Raw genomic sequence first — 25948 nt, 5'->3', positions numbered from 1 at the left:
TTGTTTGCTTGTAAGATTGTTTTCCAACCATTCACTTTCAGCCTCCATGAATCCCTGGGTCTAAGATGTGTTTCTTGTAGACAGCATACAGATGAGTCATATTTTCTTATCCAGTGTCCCAGTCTGAATCTTTTGATAGGTGAGTTTAATCCATTGACATTCAGTGTTATTACTTTCAAGGAATTATTTATGTTAGCCATATTTTGACTGGACTTGTGTTTGTCATATTTTGTTTGTTTTTTTTCCTTCTGTTTTTGTCTTTTTTGTTGCTCTTACACCCTTCTCCAACTCTGCCTCTCCTGTTTTTTCCTTTCTTCCTGCAGAACTCCCTTTAATATTTCTTGAAGGGGAGGTTTCTTGTTGGCATACTTTTTCAATTTCTGTTTATCTGTGAATATTTTGAACTCTCCATCATTTTTGAATGCTAGTTTAGCTGGGTAGATTATTCTTGGTTGGAAATTTTTTTTTTTTAGTACCTTGACTATATCATACCACTGCCTTCTTGCCTCCATGGTTTCAGATGAGAAATCAGCACTTAATCTCATGGAGCCTCCCTTGTATGTGATGGTTTTCTTTTCTCTTGCTGCTTTTAGAATTTTCTCTTTGTCTTGAGTATTGGATAATTTGAGAAGTATATGTCTTGGGGTGGGCCTGTTGGCGTTTATGATGTTTGGAGTGTGTTGTGCTTCCTGGACATGTACATCTGTCTCATTAGATTTGGGAAGTTTTCAGCCATTATTTCCTGCAACACCCCTTCTTTCCCCTTTCCCTTCTCTTCTCCCTCTGGTATGCCTATAGTACATATGTTTGTGCGTTTTGCATTGTCATTTAGATCCCTAAGTCCTAGCTGGATTTTTTTCTATCTTTTTATCGATCAATTCTACTATCTGTTTGATTTCAGATGTACTGTCTTCCACATCGCTAATTCTCTCCTCTTCCTCTTCTAATCTGCTGCTATTTGCTGAGAGTGTATTTTTGATTTCTTGAACCGTGGTGTTCATTCCCATCATATATGTTTTCTTTTTGCATATGTCTGCAATTTCCTCTCCAAGTGTTTTCTTCATATTGTTAATCTCTTCCTTTACTTCATTAGGCTGGTCTCTAATATATGTTTTGAGATCTTTAATTACTTGTCTGATGTTCTGTTCCCCTTCCTGGTTTTTAGTTTGTTCATTGGATTTGGCCATGTTTTCCTGATTATTGGTTTGGTTTGTAGTTTTTTGTTGCTGTGTGGTCATCATTTTATCTTGATGGGTTTAATCAGTTCCTTAGCTTCTTTGTCTAGTCTTGGGGATTAATTAGTTGCTGTTCTTACTTAAGTGTTATGTCTTCTCTTTGTCACTTTTTCTTCTTACTCTAGTTTCTTGTTGCTGGCTAAGTTCACTTTGAAGGAAAATATTAGGGCCAGGGAAAGGAAATTGTGTAAAAAAAGAAAATGTGTAAAGTAGTATTGGTAATAAATGTTAACAGAGCAACAATGTGAGATCTGGGAGAATGGATATTAGACTTACATAAGTTTTGTAGAGTTATACCACTAAGTAGAGTACCTATAATGAGATAGTCAACTGAATATGGGGAGGAATATAGTATGAATTAAAAAACCAGTGTTTTCATGAGAGAGGGAAAGAGAAAAGAAAGACAATAATATCAAGAGTGGATAAAAGACAGAAAACAGAACAAAGGTATTAGAAATTAAGTTAGACAACCTGGGGGCCAAAGAAAGGGAGGTGGAATGTAAGAGAGACAGTAGATGATGGAGGATAGCAAGATGTGGGGGAACGGGGATAGTGTAGGTGGCCCAAATCAATTCACACAGAAACAAGGAAATGGAGGATGAGGAAACACAACCAATGTGAGGCACTCCCTGCAGCACCTATTGTGTAAATAAAATAAAATAAAATAAGAAGAAAAAGAGAGAAAAGGAAAAAAAGAAGAAAAAAGGGGGTGGGCAAAGAAGAGGAAGGGAAACAAGCAAGAAAAAGAAAAGAAGAAAAAAAAAAACCTAACTAAATGAAAAAGGACCTTGGGGGATACAATGGGAGAAAAGACCAGGAGATAATGCAATATTAGCAACCAAGACAATTAAAAAAAAGTAAAAAGTGAAAAAAGAAAAAAAACCACACACAAATGCCAAGGGCTAGGACAATCAAGGACCTCAGATGGACCTCAGGGTGTGGTGGATTTGGGGATGGGAAGTCTGTGATACTGCAGACTCAAGAGGTGTGAGTCTCTGGAGTGTGGGCCACCAGGGTTTAGGGGACACAAACCTGGGATCTGGTTTGTGTCCCAGAAACCACGCATCTGGCTAACAGGGAGCCTGGGAGCACTGCAGCACAACACAGCCTTCAGGGATCCCCTCAGCTGGACGCTAGCCCTACGGGGAGGGGTCACGCCCGCAAACTCTGACCTCTGTGTCAGAAACCCAAAATTCCACCTCTCACAAGAGTCTCTTCTGTCACTGTCTCATCAAATTGACTTCAGGATACCTCCCACCCTGCAAGCTTTCGAAACAGCCTCCTGGGGGTGCCGCTGCACTACAGACAATTCAGGGACTGCTGGCAGATGGGCCGCCAGCCCTAGGGGGAGGGGTCACACCTGCAAACTCTGACCTCTGTGTCAGAAACCCAAAATTCCATGTCTCACAAGGATCTCCTCCGTCACTGTCTCACCAAATTGACTTCCAGACACCTCCCACCCTGCAGCCCCTGAAACAGCCTGTTGGGGGTGCTGCTGTACTGCAAACAATTCAGGGACCACCACAGCTGGGCCATCAGCCCTAGGGGGAGGGGCTCTAGCCAGAAGCTCTGATCTCCATGTCAGAAACCCAAAATTCCTTGTCTCGCAAGAATCTCCTCTGTCACTGTCTCACCAAATCAACTTCCAGACACCTCCCACCCTGCAAGTCCCCAAATAGCCTGCTCAGGGCTTGGGAACTCCCCAGCACAGCAAAGCCTCCAGGAATCGCCACCGCTGGGCCGCCAGTCCCCGAGGGAAGCGTCCCGCACACAGCCCTGATCTCTGTGAAAGAGACCCAAAATTCTACCTTTTACAAGATTCTTCTCTGTCACCGTCCCATTAAGTCGACATCCAGACACCTCCTGCCCTGCAAACACCCGAAACAGCCTGGTCCAGCAGGATTCCAATCCTACTCAGCCGCTTCATTGCAGGAGAGATTATAAGGTACACTCACTCAGACACCATCTTGCCCTGCCTCTGCCTACATATGTAATTGAAATAGAATAAGCATAAAACAAATATCAGAATAAAGTGTCACTGCCATTTTGTTTGCAGGGAGGAATCAGGAAATAGAACAATAACCAAAAAATCAGACATTTCCAAAGTAACTAGTCTATATAATGTTAAGATTAAAGTAAGAATGCCAAAATTACATGCAAATGAAAAAGGGGAGTCTAGTATAATAATTTTTACACTAAATATATAGTGATTATTTCTCAGAAAGATATAACTAGAAATTTTATGTTATACAATTTTTAGAAAATCTCAAAAATAACTAAATGGCTATTCTGTAGCTCAATAAGTACCATGAAATTGGTATGGGTTAGTGTACATTTCAGTTTAACATAGAGCTACACTTCATATTTCATAAAGGCAACAATTAATTTTATTTTAGCTTTTATTCTAGATGCTTAATTAACATGGTTAAGGTAACAGTTCAAGCATATTAAGTGAAGTTAATGATAATTATCACAATCTTTTGCAATCCTATACAAACTGAATAATGCTTAAATGGAATGAAACCACTGCTATTTAATTGGCATTTTACACACACACTAACTCACATAAACAGAACTAGGAAAAAAAAAACTATCAAAAGCAACCATTCTAAAGATAATATGGCAACACAGTAAAAATGCTGTTTACCATAGAAATAAAGTAATAAGAACAGTACTCACGATATTACAGTGACTGCTTCTCACACAAAGCTAAGAGCCTGTATAAGTTATATAAATTATAATGGCTTGTAGAAAGCATCACGTTTCCAATAGATCAACTATTCTATGAAAGTCCTGTCTTTTGAAAGTTTCACATCTATAAAACCAGAATAAGGCTAAAACTATCATGACTTTTTTTGAATAAGGTAGAGGGTGTTTGATCTTACCGTTAAGTAAGATTCCCAGTCATATGTAAGATAGCACATGCTCCTTGGCTCTTGGAAAGCTTCATATGCATATTGAAGAAGTTGCTGAGAAAGAAAACTGGTGTAGTTCAGCTTAGTCTCCGTTATGACTTGACCTCTAACCCTCAGGAATGGTATGACCCTTCAAGTTTTTCATAATGCTTGGTGCCATTCATTTCATAATATGTTCAAAAATAAAGCAGGCATGATTGTTATAGTAACTACAGTCCCAGATGTTGACAGTATATTTGCAATTTGAGAGGCCTTCAATCCAATGACATTCTGTCCACTGACATCACAGATGTTGTGCTCTGTGAGAAGACCATTTCTAACTGCAGAACTTTCCTTCATGATGATGTTATTTTTCCATTTTTGAAGATAAAGCCAACCTTATACAAAATAACTTCATGATTCCCTTGGTTAATTTCTGCTCTTTGAATTCCAACATCATAGGAGTCACTACATAGTTCACACTACCAACCCCTGTGCTGGTTCTCCAAGGACCATGGCCATATTTGCACATATTTCTTCCTCATTTAGACTCAGGCCCGTGTATTTCAAGAGCTGTGGATACAGTTTAGGATAGAGACTTATCTTGAGAGATAGGAGAAAAAGCTTCTGATAAAACTGCTGAGTTGGCAGGGTTTGCAGAAAAGGCAGCTTGAATCTGAATTACTTTGTCTTTTTTCAGATGTTCATGAAACAGATACAAAGACATTTTTACAGTATATTTCTAGGTCACAGGGCTACTTGCCACCAACTCTTCCTGTGGGCACAGACTGTGACTGTGGAAGCCTGAGGGCAGGAAAGTCAAGCAAGCCCTCCTGGGTAGCAGCCTGCTGCCCCCTGCCTAATTGATTTTCTTATGTTGATAGACCCTTTCACACCTGGAATAAATCCCTTTTGTTCATGATGTCTAATTCTCTCAGTGTGCTGTTGGAGTCTGTGTGTTAATATTTTGTTGAGGATTTTTGCCTCTATATTTAAAAGGGATATTGATCTATAAATTTCTTATACTATCTTTATCTGGTTTTTTTTTTTTTTTTTTTTTTAAAGATTTATTTATTTATTTAATTTCCCCCCCTCCCCTGGTTGTCTGTTCTTGGTGTCTATTTGCTGCGTCTTGTTTCTTTGTCCGCTTCTGTTGTCCTCAGCGGCACAGGAAGTGTGGGCGGCGCCATTCCTGGGCAGGCTGCTCTTTCTTTTCACGCTGGGCGGCTTTCCTCAAGGGCGCACTCCTTGCGCGTGGGGCTCCCCCACGCGGGGGACACCCTTGCGTGGCACGGCACTCCTTGCGCGCATCAGCACTGCGCATGGCCAGCTCCACTCGGGTCAAGGAGGCCTGGGGTTTGAACCGCGGACCTCCCATATGGTAGACGGATGCCCTAACCACTGGGCCAAAGTCCGTTTCCCTTTATCTGGTTTTTGTATTAGGATGATACTGGCCTCATAAAATGAGTTAGAGAATTTTTCCCTCCTCTTCAATTTTTTTGAGAAGAATTAGTGTTAATTCCTGGAATGACTGATAGAATTCAACATTGACATCATCCGGTCCTAGACTTCTCTTTGTTGAGAGGATTTTTTTTTTAAATTATGGATTCAATCTCTATTGGTCTATTGAGAACTTCTATTTCTTCTTCAGTCTGTGTATGTAGTTTGTATGTTTCTTAGGAATTTGTCCATTTCAAGTAGGTTATCTAATTTCTTCTTTAATGTAAATGTTTAGAGCTAAAAATTTCTGTTTCAATGGTGTTTTTTGCATCCCATGGTGTTGTTATGTGATATTTTTGTCTCACTTTCCTCCAGATATTTCCAAATTTCCTTTATGATCACTTCTTTGACCAATTGGTTGTTTCTGAATATGTTGTTTAATTTCCACACATTTGTTAATTTTACTGTTCTCCAGTATTGAACTCTAGCTTCATTGCATTGTCATTGGGAAAGATTCATTGTATGATATCAATATGTTTAAATGTATTGAAACTTGTTTTGTGATATATGGTCTATCCTGGAGAATGACCCTTGTGCACTAGGAAAGATTGTGTATACTTTTGCCATTGGGTGAAGGGCTCTTAATGTGTCTGTTAGGTCTCATTGCCTTGTAGTATTATTGAATTCTTCTATTTCCTATTGATCTTCTGTGTAGATGTTTTATCCATTATTGAAAGTGGTATATTGATTTCTGCTTCTATTAAAGTCAATGCATTTATTTCTCCCTTCAAACCTGTCAATTTTTGCTCCATATATTTTGGGGCTCTGCCATTAGATACATATATAATTTTCTTCTTGTTGAATTGAACCCTTCATCAGCATATAATGCCCTTCTTTGTCCCTCATAACAGTTTTTCATTTAAGGTCTATATTGCCTGATACTAGTGTAGCCATTCAGCTCCAAAAATACTATTTGCATGAAATATTTTTTCCCATCCTTTCACTTTCACTTACTTACATCTTTGAATTTAAATTGAGTCTCTTGGAAATAGCATATAGTTGATCATGCTTTTTTATTCATTTGTCAGTCTCTGCCTTTTGACTGGAGAGTTTAGTCCATTTATATTTAAAGTAACTACTGATAATGCGGGCTTTCTTCTGCCATATTGCTATTTGATCTTTATTAGCCATACCATTTCCCCCTCAATTCTGCTATTAATACCTACTTTCATATATATTTGATTTCTTGGTGACCAATTATATCTTTGAGACAAATTGTGTCTTTGTGACAAATTATATCTTTATAAAGAATATATCCCAAACCATGAATTCATCATTATTTTAATGCTTTTCCATTTTAGATCCTTGAGGACCTATATTGTGTGAGTAAACACACACATTCTCCCTGCTTTAATGAAACTTACAGTTGAGTAGACGAAAAGTACATTAATAATTTTTTAAAATCATCTTATACATGGTTGTAAAGGTACAACTCTGATAGCAGAATCAAACATGATTTTTCACATCTGCTTTCACATCTGCTGTTTCTACAATATTTTTGACTCCTTGCTGAGTTTTTCCCACCTTTTTCTTCATCCCTATTTTCATCTTTTTCTTTTTCATCTTTTGATTATAGTTGTATTTCAGTTTGGTCCTATGCTTAATCATCTCTTAAATATTCCATTAGGTTTTTTTATAGTTTCTCAAAATTCTAACATAGAGTTCCATTGATATACTTATTAAAATATAAGAAGTATATTTTTGAATAGACAAATACTCAAAATAATGTGATTAATTAAATGCTTAGATATGTATACATTTCTTTTCAAATAGCCATTATCTATAGTTTATCTATCAATATCAATAATTATAAATTAAAAGAAAGGGTTTAATATGATAAAAAGTTGATTGTTTGAAAACAAGTAAGCTTTAAGAAAATTCCTAAGCTTAAATATGTGCCAGGATCCGACACAATAGAAGGTCCATGAGTATTTGTCCCTACCCTTTTCTCTCCTTACCTCCAAAGTGGAATAGCTGTGCAGTCTACCATCGTCCTTTTATAGATTTGTTTACTGATTAAACTAAATTAGATTTTAGTAGGTGATTTGCTAGATACACAAGATGCTTCTACAAATCCAGGTATCATTTTAATAGAAAACTAGTAGTTAAAGAGCACCAAGGGAAGCAGATGTGGCTCAACTGATAGAGCATCTGCCTACCATATAGTGGGTCCAGGGTTTGAACCCAGGGCCTCCTGGCCCATGTGGTGAGCTAGCCATGCACAGTGCTGCCACACTCAAGGAGTGCCATGCCACGCAGGGGTGTCCCCCATTTAGGGGAACCCCACATGCAAGGGGTGTGCCCCACAAGGAGAGCCACCCCATGCAAAAAATGTGCAGCCCTCCTAGGAGTGGTGCCGCACACATGGAGAGCTGATACAGCAAGATGATGCAACAAAAAGAGCCACAGATTCCTGGTGTTGCTGAGAATGCAAGCAGACACAGAAGAACACACAGTGAATGGACACAAGACAGCAGAAAACGGCGGGGGGCGGGGGGTGGACAGGGGAGAGAAATAAAAAATAAATCTTAAATAAATAAATAAGTAAAGAGCACCAAAAGTCTCTGAAACTCTTTCAAATTCATAATTCTAAATGATGCAAATATCTGAATTCCTAGAGTTCAGTATGGTACCATGTTATTAATATAACTGTTTAAGGAAAAAGCAATACCCTTAAAAAAGGAAATAGTACTTGCCTCAACTTTATGTTGGTTACCTAACAACAGTAAAGACATGCTTTGATGCTACTCTATTTATTACCATGCTTCAACTTGTTAATGAAGTTGAGGGATCAGTATAAACTAATTTAAGAAAAGTAGGCATTAAAATTCTAAAAGTGAAAGTAATGTGTGGTAACTCTTCTGTTTATTTTGTTAAATTCCAGTGTTAAAAATGCCAGAAAGTGCCAGCAACTTGTGTGTCTTTGGACAACAGGCTACTGACTTAACTATCAAGGAAAAGAAAATTGGGTAGAAATTAACTAAATTCAACCCTACCAACCAATAGTTTACAATTAAATCCTTTTCTAATGACTGGAACTTCAGTTTTTAGTATGTGAAATCAAAGGTAACACTTGAAACATTGCCAATGATCTTGTTTCAAATCAAGAAAATAATCTAAGCTGTGTGATTTCTTTCTCTTAAAGTAATTGCCTTCTATAATTATAATGGCTTACTTGAGGTTTTATGTAGAATTTTCTCTTATAATAGTTATTCATTCATTGAATACTTTTTAAAAAATTTTGTAGAATTTGCAATATAGCCCCCTGTGATAATTAGATTAAATCTTTTATTATTGTTTTCTTACCTATAAATATTTTAGGATGAAATGTAAATTCCCTGATAAAGAATACTTAAAATACTACCTGAATTTTTTTCCTTTTGGTTATAAAAATTATTGCATTGGTTTGAATGCAATGGATATGTAATAATTCTGGAATGAGAGAAATGTTATTAGTGTTATGTTAGTTTTAATGCAGATGTTTCATAGAGTACATTTTTAGTCTGCCTATAATTGTGAGGAACTAAATGAGCTTATCCAAAACCTCAATTTTATGTTCCATTCTTTTTCCAAGATTTTTATTTATTTATTTCTCTCCCCTTTCCATGCCCCCCCACCCCAGTTGTCTGTTCTCTGTGTCCATTTGCTGAGTGTTCTTTTTATCCGCACCGGGAATCTGTGTTTCTATTTGTTGCATCATCTTGCTGTGTCAACTCACCGTGTGTGTTGCGCCATTCCTGGGCAGGCTGCACTTTCTTTTACGCTGGGCGGCTCTCCTTACTGGGTGCACTCCTTGCGCATGGGGCTCCCCTACGCCGGGGACAACACTACGTGGCAGGGCATTACTTGCGCACATCAGCACTGCACGTGGGCCAGCTCCACACAGGTCAAGGAGGCCCAAGGTTTGAACCATGGATCTCCCATGTGGTAGATGGACGCCCGTCCACTGGGCCAAGTCTGCTTCCCCGTCCAAGATTTTTTGTGTGCATGGTGGTGGTGAAGGGCCACATTTGAAGACTGAAGGTCATCTCCGGCTGGGAACTCCTGCCCCACTGACTGAGCTCCTTATATGAATTTCATCAGAGTCCCACACATGCTCAGTTAGTGATGCACCATAATGAGCCAGATGTGGAACTTATCCCCTTCCTCATTTTCCAATAAAACAAAACACTCACACAAGCAGCCATTACTGATTACTTGAGAGTCACAATGGAGGGGTTTTATAGGAATGTGTTAAAGAACAGTTGTGCATCAGCCGTTTTGTGTCTGTTGCCTGTGGGATCCCATTGCAGCCATTGGACAAGAAGCATGAGCGATTTTCGCCTTGTTTTTTCTGCTTCCTTTCTCCCCGCTTTTAGCCTGTCAGTAGATTGCAGTTATGGGACACAAGAAGAAGAAGCAACTGAAGCTGTGGTGCTGGTATTGTAATGTTTTAATAGCGAGAAGATCCTTAGATGCCATATAAGAAATGTTATAAGAAATTGTACATGGTACCTGGCTTAGCTATTTATTTCATGCAGATGTATAAAGAGACAATAGATGCTGTACCAAAAGCAGTACCTGGGAGAACAGACATAGAGTTGGAAATATACTGTATGGAAGATATTACAGAGAAAGGCATGGATGAAAGATGATGACTTCTTGAACAGAAAACACAAGCAGAGAGTCAAAAAAAAAAAAAGGAATTGATTCTGAGAATTTGATGATGATGACTGCAGCTTCAACTTCATTTCAAACACAGCCTGTTCAACCTCAACAAAGTTGTATTCCCTCGTGTTGCCATCAGTTCCTGGAGCACCAGGAATGCCTCCAGGCATACCTCCATTAATGTTAAGTGCTACTCCTCTGATGACAGGAAAGCCACCAGTTATGCTGGGCTTACCACCTGGATTGCATCATCAGAGAAAAATATGCCCAGTCATTCTGCAATGAAAACATAATGATGGCAATGGTTGGAATGATGTCACCTGGACCAGGAATACCACCTCTGATGTCTGGTATGCCTCCAGGTATACCCCCACCTATTCCATGTCCTGGGATTCCTCCAAGGACTCAAGCACAGGCTGGTTCAGTGCTAGGTATTCTTAATAGACTACCTGCACCAGAAGCAATAGTTCCTGCTCCACAGCCTCTGGCTACTAAGTCACTTTTCTCCAGTGCTGGACAGGCCCAGGCAGCTGTTTAAGGACCTGTTCGTACAGATTTCAAGCCCTTAAATAGTACCCCTGCAACAACTACAGAATCCCCAAAGCCTACATTCCCTGCTTATACACAGTCTACAACTTCAATCACTAGTACAATAAATAGTACTGCAACTAAACCAGTGACTTCAATAACAAGCAAGCCTACTCCACTTACAACATCCAGTGTAAACAGTAAATTGACCTGTCCAGATGAGACTATATCACTGGAACAGAGAAGGGCAGTTACCTAAATATATTCTTTGACCAGGACCAATTGGTGGTATGATGCCTCCACAGCCAGACATCCCACAGCAACAAGGAATGAGACCCCCAGTGCTGCCTCATGGTCAGTATGGTGGTCATCATCAAGGCACATAAAGTTTACCATCCTGGTAATATACCATCATATGGGCGGAGACCACCAATGGTGCCCCCTTACCAAGGTGGGTCTCCTTGTCCTCCAGTGGGAATGAAACCTCCTACAATGTCTCAAGGTGGCCGTTACTGACCTTTCTTCAGTCTGGTAGGTTTGGAGATTGTACCTTTTCTCAACTTGTTCTTTTTATGTAGCCAAGCTTCCATCCAATTAAGGCTTCATTGTGACTTTAACAAACATCTTCCCTCATACCAGGAACTATTGGACATTTATTTTACATGGGGAAAATTCTTTGGAATAATAAAGCAGGAACTTTTCCTGAAGTTGCAATTTATAGTCTATAGCTTCTTTTTCATGTTTCATCTACATTTTTAGGAGTGAAGCATAGTAAATATGGTTTGTTAAGTTGTGAAAGTGCTGGCATTATATGAACATACCACCTTATAAAGGCAAGTTCTGTAAGCTTACATTGCAATTTGCAAAGTTATGCCTTCGTAGCATTTCAGATGCTGTTGGGCTTCATTTCCCCAAGGTAGCTTGGTGAGGGCTGTAACTGTTTTCAAGTGTACGTACATTGGCAGTCTGAAAGTATAAAGATATTTAATGTATTTAGATTTCTTCAAGTTGCAGGGTTTAAGAAATCAGACCTTCCAAGGTCATGTGACTTTTTGGTACTGTTAAAAGTTCATTAATAAAATGAGAAAGAGAGGAAAAGAACAATTGTGGCCATTTTGTTTAAGTTTATTTTTTTGAGAAAATTACTTTGCAAATATGTTTTATGTTAGATTAATTTGTCCTGAAATTTTGGATTTGGAAACATATGGTTCAGTGTTCAAATATTGTCTTTTCTCATTTCTAGTTGTGTGGACATAGACAAATAAGTTCATTTCCTAAATTTGATTTCTCAACATAAAATGAAGATAATACCAATAAATAGGTTATTCCAAGGATTAAATGCATATCATATTTCAAATTCAAGCAAAAGGCTTAAGACTCCAAAGGCCTTCTACATTAGTGGAACGATATTAATTAAATTTTCTGTGGAATTTCAGAAGTTTTTTTCAAAGCAATTTGTCACTAAAGTAGTTTAGAGTTCTTATTAATACTTTACTTTTAGAAAATGGATTTGATTCATCAGTCAGTATTGGATAAAAAAGTAAAAGAATGAAATCTAACCATTCATCATTTTCCATCAATTAATTTTGATTGTTACTCATTGTTTATATTATCACTAGCCAATGTGGTTGCACACTTGTTTTCAATCACAAACTTTTTTACCAGGGCATTCTTTCTTGAATTTATCATACAGAATAACTAATTAACTAAAAATTAACCTTGTATTAAATTGGAAAAACAAACCTTCCCAAATGTGTTGCAACATTGCATTGAGTGTTTTCTTGTTTTGTAGCAGCGTCATACTTTCCCTATATGCTTACTAAGATTTATGGATCTTATGTAGAACTAAAAGTATAGGACTCTTACTATGAGAAAATAAATATATTTTTCCTTAACATGTCATTAACCTTAATGGATCAGTCTAAATTTTGGTAAAGTAAATACTGACTGGCAAAAAAGATTTGATTGTTAAGTATAGAATGTACCACATCATTTATTTCTAACCAGTTCTGACTCTTGACAGGGAGCTAAGATCCTAAATATAAAAAAAGTTTGGAAATATCCATAATTGTATTTAATGTTTTAGCCAAAACCTTCCTCAAAAATATGGTAATCTAAATGGCTTACTAAGAAAAATTTTGCCTGTGTCATAATTTGCTTGAAAAAACAATTTAGTCATAGAAAAGATGAATACTATTGGAATGGAACCATATTACCAGAAGCTATTCATGAAATCATATGGTTAAGCTCTTTGATGCTATGCAAGTTAATGTTCAAAGCATCTAAACAGATGGCCTTCTGTCCAAATTACCTGGACCCCAAGGACATGTAATTCAGAGTATCTCTTGGTAGCCTATTTTCATTATTACAATTTGAGTTGTATATTATTCCTCATGCTGTTTCTTGCTTAATTTAAGTGTTTTCTGTTTATGAGGTATAGCAGTTTGATATGGTTATGAATTCCAAAAATAGATGTTGGATTATGTTTGTAATCTGGTCTGTACCTGGGCGTGATTACGTTATAATTAAGGCTTTGATTGGGCCATGCCATTAGGGTTTTGAGTCCCCACTGCTTGATGGGTGGGGACTCACAGATAAAAGTCATGGCAAAGGACAGAGTTGAGGGTTTTGATGTTGGAGTTTGATGCTGAAATCTTAAGCTGGAGCCCCAGGAAGTAAGCATGCAGGGGGAAGAGAAGCAAGTCCCGGGAAGAGAAGACCTGAGCCAGGAAAAGAACACAGAGGAATAGAGATGGCTCCTTAGACATGGCAGAAACCCCAAGGAGAGAGACAGCATTTCTATGTGCTAGTCTACACCTGACTTTGTGGAGAGAGGCAAAGTCTAGAGAGCCTCATAGTCTAAGCTGACCTTGTGGAGAAAACAGAGGCGCTGAGCCCAGAGGAACCAAGGAAGCCTGAACACTGGCAGACATCAATAGCCGTCTTGCTCCAACATGGGAAAACAGACTTTGGTGAGGGAAGTAACTTATTAACTTATGCTTCATGGTCTGATATCTATCTGTAAGCTCCTATCCCAAATAAATACCCTTTATAAAAACCAACCAATTTCTGGTATTTTGCATCAGCACCCCTTTGACTGAGTAATACATGAGGCTGTATGTATTCTTCCATACAGATGGAGAAAAATTAATCAGTTAAATCAGAGTAAATTTATAGACTAGAGTTCTAAAGAAGGCACATTGCCAAGGGTTGTTTTATCCATGCTAAATATTTAGATTCTTTTAGCAGACGAAAATCATGCAAGTCATTAGATAAGGGACTAAAAGGGTCAAATTTCTATTTTTTTAAACTCCAGGTTTTGCTCTTCACATTTCTCTAACAGTTATCTTAGAAATTCTGAAATTAAAAAAGCATCAAGGGGAGTAGATGTGGTGCAAGCAGTTGAGCACAGGCCTCCCACATGGGAGGTCCTGGGTTTGGTCCCCAGGCCCTCCTGAAAAAACAAAAACAAACAACAAGCGAAACAAACGTTAAAATCAGCTCAGAAAACCCGATGTGACTCAGTGGTTGAATGCCTGCTTCCCACATATGAGGTCCTGGGTTCAATCCCTGGCCCCCAGTACCTCAAAAAATAAAAATTAAAATTAAAATAAAAAAAAAGTAAAAAGTATCAAAATTACCAAGCAATCATTAGCTGTAATATTTCTTTGAAGTTTTTTTAATTTAATTTTATTTATTTCTCTTCCCCGTTCCCCCACCCCCCACCCCATTTTCTGCTCTCCTTTCTGTGCGCATTCACTGTGTGTTCTTCTGTGTCTGCTTGCATTCTTGGTGGCACCAAGAATCTGTCTCTTTTTGTTGCATCATTTTGCTGCATCAGCTCTCCATGTGTGTGGTGCCACTCCTGGGAGGGCTGTGCTTTTTTCGCATGGGGTGACTCTCCTTGAGGGGTGCACTCCTTGCATGTGGGGCTCCCCTAGGTGGGGACACTCGTGCGTGGCATAGCATTCCTTGCACGTGGCAGCACTGCGCATGGGCCAGCTCACCACATGGGCCAGGAGGCCCTGGGTTTGAACCCAGGACCTCCTGTATGGTAGGCAGACCCTCTATCAGTTGAGCCACATCTGCTTCCCTCTGTGGAATTTATTGCTCTTGCTTTTTATATAATCACACCATAGTACATTATATATATATATATAATTTTGTGACCTGCATTGCATTTGCCTTTACATTATAGCATAAACATTTTGATATTATTTTTAAAATTCTTGGACCTTTAATTTTATTAATTCTGTAATAGTTCTTTGTTTGACTAATGTTGAATTATGCATTTACCATATTTTTTAGATATTGGTATTTTGTACTTTTATAAATGATGCATTTGTGTGTATGACAGATTCTTAGTTGAGGCTAAGATCTTTCCTAGGTTAACAACAGGATCAAAGGCTATGGATATTTCATTTCTGTAGATGTAAATTACTACATAGCTTTCCAAAAGGTTTTGTAGTGTCATCCCAGGGGGATCAGATAAGAGTATCAGAACACACCTTTGGGTAATGAAGGACACATGCCCATCAGCTCATGTGTCTGTACTCCTGCCACTTCCACTATTTCTTTAGTGATAAGAAATAGGAAAGAGGATATAGGTAAAATATCCCAATAATAATTTTGAAATTATCTGAAAAAGAAAGAATAGGCAAAGGAAATAAATTGACAACTTTTGGTTCTTGGCCAGATTTCCTGGCAAGAAGGAGAGGGTGAGCTAGGTCTTAGCCAGGTGATAGTCCACAGGCAGTGAGAACCACCAGGACATGTAGCTGTATTGTCTATTGTCCCCAAAATGAACTACCAACATGATACAGGAATAAAGCCTAACATCAGAATTATCAAAAGATACAAAGTTCAAGGGTCTCATTTGTAAAGCTTGTAGTTTAGTGTATTTGGAATTCTGGTATTGACCACTTTCCTCCACCCCTGCCCCAAGATCTTAACAGGTACGATCCTACAAGGGTTAGACAATAAACTTGGAATGGACTGCAAATAAAAAGCTGAAAAAATTCTGTGCGACACTATTTCCATATATTTATTTATTTTATTTTCAAGGGAATATGAACAAGCTGCAAAAGCTGAAGTTTTTCCCCACATATCAAGCATGGCAACCTAGAATCTACAGTGGATGTACATTTATATTAGTTAATAGTTAAGACGTGTCTCTAAAAATAATTTTACTATGTGCAAAATTTTGGTGGAATGAGTAAATATTAAACTCGTATCTACTTCTCAAACAGACATGAAGATCAATCTGACAACTTTTGGGTTTTGAGTGCTATCATCTATTGAATATACATTTTAAACATAGTTTGAATACAGAGAAGTCAAATTTTAGGACCATTAGTATTATGATGCTTGATATTTAAATGAATAATGGTATTAGCTGCTATTTTTGTAATAGAAACATCTTAAAATATATGTTTGTATTTTTTAAATCTGGAAAGCATAGCTGACAGCTAAATGGCACTTTAAAGTTATCCATTTCTGGAATTTTTTTGTGAGTTAATAACCATTACGTTCTTAGTTTATTTACTTATTTTTCTACCTTGACCAGTGGGTAATGACCAGTTATATATATTCAGAAGAAAACCAGTAAAGGAAAATGATTTGATTATTCTCTAATTCATATATAGAGCCACTATAACTTGGGGGGAGTCTTCTAATATAAAATTTATTAATTTGATCCATTACTCAAAAAATCTTTTCTAAAATGCCTAGCTCTTTAGTGTCCATTTTGAGTTTCTCTTTATCATTCAAAACTGAATTTTGAAGTGTCCTACTACCTGCTCTGTGTTCTACAGATAGAGTTAATAATTTTATCTTCAGCACTAACATTACATATGACATATGAATCCATATTAAATTTAAGAAATTATTTTGAAATTATATATTATATATGCATATTTTCTCCACCAAATCTAAAACTCTCTTATTATAATGACAATATTTTCTTTTTGTATCCCCATGCTACATGTAATATTCAATAAATACTAACACCTCAGTAAATACTCATTAAATTACTTTATCAAAGACAATTATAGCCCCAGGATTAGGTGAAATAAAATGTAAAGTCTCTCAAACCACAAAATTTTATTAATCTTTTACAGAATTTACAGTAAGCAAGACAATATTTAAACATAACTTGATATCCTTTGTATTAGGATAAATAAACAAATCAGACTCATTGATATGTTTTGATTGACTCTTGGAGTATTTAAAAAAGTTTTACAGAATTTCAAATTCAAACTCAAACTGGTAAAAATAACAGTCCCCATTTCATAGACTTGATGTGAGGATAAAATAACTTGATGTATGAAAAGTGTTTAGGACATATACTAAGCATTCATAAATTGCTGTAGTATCATTAATATCAATATTGTTATTGCAATTTTAATCTTATTCAGTTATCTTAATGTCGACTCTGTCATTTACAAGCAGATTTATAGTAGATTAAGTTTGTGGTTCTACCTTTTAATAATGGCACTACCTCTCTTCTCAAGATGCAATGCCTCAGACATCAAGTTGGCCCTTTTCAATCTGACCCAGAGCACACAATTTTCCTCATTCTGAGTTCCGTATATCAAGTCTCAACTCATCTCCAACACATTCTCTCCAGTTCCTGTCCCCATCAACCCAAATTATCTAAAACGTAATTTTGAACTTAATTTCATGGCCTAAAAATTATTCAGTGGTTCTGCATAACCTATGAATAAAAGCTAACTTTCTTAGTAGTTTACTTTCTCCTAGTATTTATCTGTGAATCTTACTCCCAACCCCATTGATCAAGTATTTTAACCACAAGCACAAAAGTTCATGCAGTTACATTCATGTTCCATATCTTTTCCAATGCCATAATTTGGCAATATTCTTCTGCCCAGAATGTATTTCTTATTTCCTTTGCTTATTGAAGGACTACCTATCCTTTATTACATATTTGAAATGCACACTCTTCCTGGAAGCCTTTAGTAATAGTTTGATTGAGCTTTTCTGAATTATTCTCATACCATAAAATTTACCTTTTTAAAGTGTACAATGTATATTCACAGAACTGTATAGTCATGACCACAATCTAATTCCAGAATATTTTCAACACCCCCAAAATAAATCCCATACTATTACAGTTGTGCCCCATACCGTCCTTCCCCTATCCCCTAATAGCTACTAATCTGTTTTTGCTGTCTATAGATTTACCTAATTTTGGATATATCATATAAATTAATTCATATACTATTTGGCCTTGTGTGTCTGTCTTCTTTCACTTAGCATAATATTTGCAAAGCTCATCCATTTTTTAGCATTTATCAGTATTTCATTCCTTTTTGTAGCTGAATATTGTAAATATGTATTTATCTAATGTATATAATACATTGCATATAAATGACATATATTTATGACATTTTAAGTAATATATTTTATAATATATAATACATATTATATATAAAATAATTTTCCATTATATATACATATATATGTATATATTTACAAACACCATTCTGATGATCTATTTTTTAGTTCATAGGAATCTGGGATGTTTCCACTTTTTGGCTATTATGAAAAATACTGCTATGAACATTCATATAAATGTTTTTGTATGAACATATATTTTCAGTTCCCTTGGGTTTATACCTAGGAGTGGAATTTGCATGTTATATTGTAACACTATAACTTTTTGAGGAACTGCAGTTTTCTAAAGCAGCTGCAATGTTTTGAATTATCACTAACAACGTAGGAGAATTCCAATTTTCAATTCTTGTTTAGTCCATCTTTTTGAAAATAGTCATCTTAATGTGTGTGACATGGTATCATAATATGGTTTTGATTTGCATTTCACTAATGACAATAATGGCAATCATTTTCACATGTACTTGTTGACTATTTATATTTCTTTGCTGAACTGACTATTCTAGTGCCCGTTTTTAAAATTGGAACATTTGCTTTTTATTTAGTGTTGAATTGTAAGAGATCTTTATATATTTTGGATACAAGCCCTTATCAGATATATCGTTTGCAAATATTTTCTCCCATTCTGTGAGTTATCTTTGTACTTTTTTCTTTGAAGCGTTCTTTGAGGCACACTGTTTTTAATTTTCTTAAAGTCCAGTTTATCAATCTTTTTCTTCCTTGTGCTTTTGATGTCATATGTGACAAATAATTGCCTAATCCAACATCCTGAAGATTTTCTTCTCTTTTATTGTAAGGGTTTTATAGTTTTCTTTCTTAAATTTAGATCTATAATCCATTTGAGCTATTTTTTATATTTAGTGTAAGTTAGGAGTCCAACTTAATTCCTTTGCATGTGGGTATCCATTTGCCCCAGTACCATTTGTTGAAAGACTATTCTGTTTGCAGAGTAGTCTTGGCACTCTTTTTGAAAATCAATTGTCCAGGGAAGCAACTGTGGCTCAATCAGTTGGGCTCCAGATTACCATATGGGAGACCCTGGGTTTGCATCCCGGTCCCTCCTTATGAAGGCAGACTCACCCACATGCTGCAGAGCTGCTGGCCCAAAAGCACCGCGGAGTGCCACCTGGCCTGCAAGTGCCACAGAGAGCCAACTCAGCAAGGTGATGCAACAACAACAAAAAAGGGAGACAAGGAAAAAAAAATGCAGAACTCACAGTAATGGACACAGAGAGCAGACAGCAAGCAAGCTGCAAGGCACGGGGGAATAAAAAAATAAATAAATTGTCCATACATGTCAATTCAATTCCATTGACCTATACGTATATCTTTATGTCATTGTCACCCTTTCTTGATCATTCTAGCTTTGTAGTAAGTTTTGAAATTGGGAACTGTGAATCCGCCAAATTCATTTTCTTTCTTTCTTTTTTTTTTTAGTGAAACAACATTGTAGTTTATTCTTTGTTTTGTTGAGATTTTAGAGTCCACAGTGATATTCTAGCAAAAACAGTTAAAACATTTGATAACAAAGAATATCATTCAAAATATCAACAAATACAGATGTACATAAAATCATCCAAATAAACTTAAGAAATGCAAAGATCCTTTATGAAAAAAACATTAAAATATTCCTGACAAGCATATGTTTTGAATAAATAGAAAGGCCATATTCAGTATCGGACTACTAATAGCAGTTAACTATTGCTGCATAACAAACCACCCTGAAAACTTAGTGGATTAAATAATGAGTGCTCATGATTGAGTTGGTTGACATTTTAGGAGGACTCAGCTGTATGGTTGTGGTCTTCGCTGGGTTCCCTCTTACGTCTGCAGTCAGCTGTGTCTTAGCTGGGTGGCTCTGTTCTGTGGTTCTCTGGCTGTTGGCTGGGTGGCATAGGTTGTTTTGCATGTGCTTAGCCAGGCTTGTACTTGTGAATTTTCCACTTAAAGGAGAATGGCCCCACAGATCCTAGCTGCCTGGGTTTACTTAAATGCTTTCAAGCAGCTTTGAAATATTTCATCTATTTTTATAATTTTTCTACAGTTTCTATAGTTGTTCTTTTTAATGTTTATTTAATATTTATTTTGTTTTAATGTTTATTTAGTGTTTGTTTGATGTTTGTTTTAATGTTTGTTTTGGCTTTTCTGAGTCCCTTGCATCATCAAATGAATGTTAGATTCAACTTGTCAATATCTTATTACAAGCTGGAATTTTTAAAATAGAGACTTCATTGAATCTGTAGATCAATTGAGAAGAATATTGCCATCTTAACAATATTTAGTTTTTCAATCCATGAACATAGGTTGTCTCACAATTTATTTATATCTTCTTTCATTTAATCCAATGATGTCTTGTATTTACAGTGTACAAGTCTTGTTTTCTCTTGTTAAATTTATTCCTAAGCATTTTATTCACTTTGATGCTATTTAAATGGAATTGTTTTCTTGATTTGATTTTGTATTCATTCATTGCTAGTGTATAGAAATACAATTGTTTTTTGTTTTTTGATCTTGTATTTGGCAAACTTACTTGTTCATCTGATATAATAGTTGCTTTTTGATTCTATAGGATTTTCTGTATACATTATCTTATCTGAAAATAGAGATAGTTTTACTTCTTCCTTTCCTATCTGAATGACTTTTATTTGCTTTTCTTGTCTAATTCCCCAGGCTAGTACTTCCTGTAAAGAATTAAGTTGAAGTTGTGAGAGCAGCCATACTTATCTTCTTTAACAAAGCAAAAAACTTGCAAGTTTTTTACATTAAAGGTACTGTTACCTATGGGCTTTTCATATATGCCCTTTGCTAGATTGAGAAAGTTCTCTTTTATTCTAATTTTGTTGAATGCTGTTATCATGAAAGTATATTGGATTTCATCAAATGACCTTTCTTGTCTATTGAAATGACCATGTGACTTTTGTCCTTTATTCTATTAATATGGTATGCTACATTGATTGATTTTCATATGTTACACAAACCTTGCATTCTTGGGTTTAATTCTACATCATCACTGTATATAATCCTTCTTATATTTTAGCAGATTTTATTTGCTAATATTTTATCAAGGATTTTTGCATGTGTATCATGTATATTCATAAGTGTATTTTCATTTCTTGTGATGTCTTTGTTTGATTTTAGTATCCAGGTAATTCTGGCCTCTTAGAATGAGTTAGGGAGTGTTACCTCCATACTTACTTCGTTGACTATTTTGTAAAGAATGGCTGTTAATTCTTCTCTAGGTATTTGGTAGAAATCACTAGTGAAGGCATATGGGCCTGGGTTTTTCTTTAGAGGAAGTTTCCAAAATTACTAATTAAATCTCTTCATTTGTTATAGGATCTATTCAGATTTTATATTTCTTCTTTAGTCAATTTTATAGCTTGATAGTTCTAGAATTTTGCCAATTGCATGTAAGTTATCTAATTTGTACAGTTGTTCCTAAAATTTCCTTATAATTCTTTGTAATTCTGTAAGTCCAATAGTGTTGATCATTCTTTAATTCATGATTTTATGGTTTTTACTTTCTATTTTTTATTCATTATGGTTTTTCTCTCTCTACCCTAATGTTTATCTCTTTCCTTCTGCTTTCTTTGGGTTTAATTTATTCTTTTTTTTCTACTTTCTTAATTTGAAAGGTTAGATTGTGATCTGAAATCCTTCTTTTTAAAATATGACTCTTTACATTTCTTCTGCGTACTACTTTAGTTGCTTCTCATAAGATTTGTTATGTTGTGTTTTCAATTTCATTTAGTATTTTCTAATATTCCTTGTGATTGCTTCTCTGATCCATTGTTGTTGTGCTAGGTTTTTTGATTTTTGAGTGTGTTGTTTTATGTTGATATAAATATGAATTACCCCAATTTCTTTAAGACTATGTTCTGCATGGTCTTACAATATAATCCTAAAAATGCAGATACTCTATCTAATATAATTGAGAAAAATATATCAATTGACTTCTAGGATATTGGGAATTCTTGAATTAATCACTTTAATAAAGACAGAAGTGTTGGAATTCGTAATAGCCACAGTTGTCCAGTCTTAACTTCTGAGGCAGAAAATAAAATATTAAATAATATAAAAAGATAAATTTAAAGAAAAGTAATATAATATCATTACAAATTTCAAGATATAATTAATTGATCAATATGTACATTGGTTCTTAAAACAGTTTTGCTTTCTCCCATTGATGCTTAATATATGATTATAATGCATCTCTGACAGACCAGGAGCAGTTAATATCTGTTGCTAAGAGTTCCACTATAGATTCAAGATAAGGAATGTCCTCGTGCTTTCTGTCTGTCTGGTTGTGGCAGCCAAGATTGAATGGGGGAATACAGGAAGCTCTAAAAACATGAGGAGAGGGAAATATTATTTACAACTCTGAAATAAACTTTAAAAACAGCAATAAAATTGTATATGCATATATATATGATTATGTTTCTTTTGTAGCAGAATTTAATCACCATGTTTATTTAATAAAGATTTCGTTTTCAAAGAAGAATGATGTATTTAGCTACAAAATACCCCAAAATAAATATGCTTATATTTTCAGACACCTGTGTAAAAGCAGATATGTAGAATGTCTTGTTATTGACATCTCTCAGAAGAAATGTGTTGACATTTTTATAATGAAACTGCTGTTTCTTCAAATCTGTCAGTCTAATATTACTCTAGAGCTGCCTTTTAGGATTTCATTACCTATTTCAGTAAATAACACTGTGAAAATGTGAAAAATGAGTTTTGGTGGACCACTTATCTTCTTCACCTTTGCAATCAGTATATTGAAAAAAATCCTATCTGAGAGATAAAATTTATTCCATACATTACTTTATATGGCTAGCAAGCTGAGTATGAAAAATTAAATACTATTTCATGAAATACATGGAATCTCAACTCTTAAAGGTTAACTAAAGTGGCATAACTCTAGGAGTTACTTTGGGGAATGAATTTTTATTAAGGATTGATAGATATAATTAGTTTAACATTACAAAATCAAATCTATGAAATAATTCATTTGATGTTCATATTCAGTTACTAAACATTTAAATCTGGGATGGAAGTTCATTATGCATGCTTATTATTTTTATTAATGTTCAGCTTAACTAGAGAAAAAGATATTGGCTGGAGTTAAGAAAACAGAAGTCTCCTGAGTTACAATCTAACCTCTGCTTGATTATTGATATACAGCTTCCTCTCGAGTCCCATTCTACACACACATTTTTTTTTCCTTTTCTCTCTTGTTCCTGAACTACTCTCCTCAATCAAAGCCAATTATTTCCTAAGACCGATTTTAGCTAGATAATATTCCTCGTAAAGAAAGAGGAGCAAGTGTAACCATTCCAGAATTCTAGGGAATATTTTAATCACAGAACAGAAATGGTGCTTTTCTAAATGACAAATTTCTACAAGTAAATCGGTTAATTCAGGAGAAATAATTTATTCTTCAATACAACCTTTGTCTTTTTTATTTTTTTATAAAATTCAGGCTCAACCCCAAAATTTACATAATGTAAACTCATGTTAAGACGACAGTAAAAGCTTATTTTACTGTATCATGGGCAACACTTCACAACAAAAATATTGTTCTAACTACCAGTTTTAATGGACACATAATATGCCATTTTATCAATGACCTAGAAATGGATTCAAGTTATTCCCTATGATAGGCATTCTGTCGATCTCTATTTATCACTACTAAGAAGTACTACTATTTCCATGCAAAGCTGGTGTTTATACCTTTTCAAAATTGTCCAAACATTTTCTAGATGTGGAGTTTCTGGGTCAAAAGATGTACCAAATGGTAAGGCTTTTAAATTCTGCTACATTGCACTATAAAATTTTGTGCAAATTTGTACTTCTCAGCACTGTAGGAGAGGAACTGTTTTCCTCAAGCCAGAGCAACACTGCATATTTCATTCTTTGTAATCTTTGCCTAATAAGTAAACTTTTAATTAAAATTTTGAGAGAGAGATTTTAAATAGAAAAATTCCCAGGTTTATGTAGAAGTCCTCCCTATCCCTCAAATCAAATTAACTTGTCTTCCAAGAAGTAAAATGCATTTTCTACAGTTATTGTAGTGCTTCCAGTGTTTTTATTAAACTACCTATACTGTATTTCTCACTATTGCAGTTATGTAGCCTACTCTGCCACCACTCAAAGACTTAGGATAGGGAGTAAAAGAGAATGAATTAGAAAATATTATTGAACCTTTGCAAATATTGAATCACATAAACTAATAAACAAAATATTTATACATATGTTTCTCATAATCAAAATTTCTAATAGATACTAATATGTTGCTAACTTTTCTATATAGATATAATATTTAAAATGAAGTCATAGTTCTGTAAAATAGTAGAAAATGGTATTTGTATGGAATCCACTCCCTGAAAATTACTCATAATAAATATTTAAGGTTTCCCTTATCAGATAAATCAGTTATTAGGAATTATAAATAAGTCTTTGAAATGTTGTCTCTTCATTATTCCTTAGAATCTCTATGACTATGTTTATTTAGATTTGAATACTTCTGCAAAAGTACCTTTTCCAAAGAGGGTCATAGGAAATTATTATAGTATGTTGTTAGTAGAAGATTATTAAACAGCATATATAGTAGAATTTTATATAGATAATAATAGAGATCAAAGCACAAAAGACAACATACAAAATCTTGACAATATTGTGTAGTGCTAGTTATTAATTTATTGCTTCTCAGCTCCAAATTAACCTCTCAATATGAGTTCGGCAAAAATGGACAGAATTCCTGTAAGCATCTTTCTTTAGAGTGAGCCCATGTTAAACTCTCTTGGTTAGAGGGCACTGGGAGACCCTGCAGAAGGAAGGGGCTCTCCTGTGGTATCTGGCTGCTGCAGGATGGCTAGCAGGGTGGGTGTGAGGACATCCGATGGAGCTTTGCCCAGTCACTACTCAGAATGCACCCTCCCTCTTGATGTGCGTGCTGGGAGCTCCAGGCCTCCAGCCTGCACCTGCTCTGTGATTCCCTCTACCGGCTAGTCCACTACACCCCCTTCCACATTGGTCTTCCAAGGTTTTCTCAAAACTGCGACCCTCCCAACTGGAATGCTGTGGGCTCCAGTCTTCTTGGTGCTTGGGTTCCCTCACTCCTGCACAACTCTGTGCTCAGCCGCTCACTGCAGTTTGCCTGGACTCCACTTAACCCTAGAGGGTTGCCAGTGAGGCCCCCACCCCTCCTGCACAACCACACACCCAGCTACTGCCTGGGCTCATCTGAATCCTACCTGCACTACTCCAGAGGGTTGCTTCCTGCTTCTCTGTGACTGCAGACCATCTCAAGCCCCAGGAAAACCTATGCCCTTTTTTGTTATCCAGTGGGTTACAACAGTATCTGCTCTAAGGCACTGTGACCCCGGCCTCAAGGAGCACCACCTTTCTCAATTTGTCTTTTTTTGTGTACTTCCCCCCGTACTAGGCAACGAGGTTATTTTATGAACTGTACTTACTCTTTTACCACAGTTTAATAATTTTTATATTAAACTTCCCCTGACTAAATTATTGTGTAATTTCTTTAGGCCCATATTGCCGCATATAGTAATCTCTAGCTTGAAGTTTTATGAATAACATATACTTGTTCTGAAATGACCATGGTTTTTACAATAAGAAAAATAATAGGAATAAAACAATTAAAACAGTCCCTTTTTAACCATTGCTCTATGCTTTTCATTTTTGTTCTTATTGTTTTACTATCCTTCT

At 35.9% G+C, this 25948-nt stretch overlaps 1 long non-coding RNA gene, 1 other non-coding gene and 1 pseudogene across 2 annotated transcripts in view; all 3 read left to right on the top strand.

Annotated features, from left to right (window-relative positions):
* The window catches only part of LOC131279446 (uncharacterized), a 1072160-nt gene that overhangs the window by 573083 nt on the left and 473129 nt on the right, over positions 1-25948 (top strand). The window lies entirely within an intron of this gene.
* On the top strand, positions 10008-11320 carry LOC101446586 (BUB3-interacting and GLEBS motif-containing protein ZNF207-like; annotated as a pseudogene).
* Positions 22424-22556, top strand: LOC111761552 (small nucleolar RNA SNORA31). Its single transcript, XR_002794885.2, has one exon. It is a non-coding gene; the product is annotated as a small nucleolar RNA SNORA31 (small nucleolar RNA).

This window comes from Dasypus novemcinctus, chromosome 8 (assembly GCF_030445035.2).
Source record: "Dasypus novemcinctus isolate mDasNov1 chromosome 8, mDasNov1.1.hap2, whole genome shotgun sequence".
NCBI classification, from domain to species: Eukaryota; Metazoa; Chordata; class Mammalia; order Cingulata; family Dasypodidae; genus Dasypus; species Dasypus novemcinctus.
This window is presented reverse-complemented; position numbering and strand designations above follow the sequence as displayed.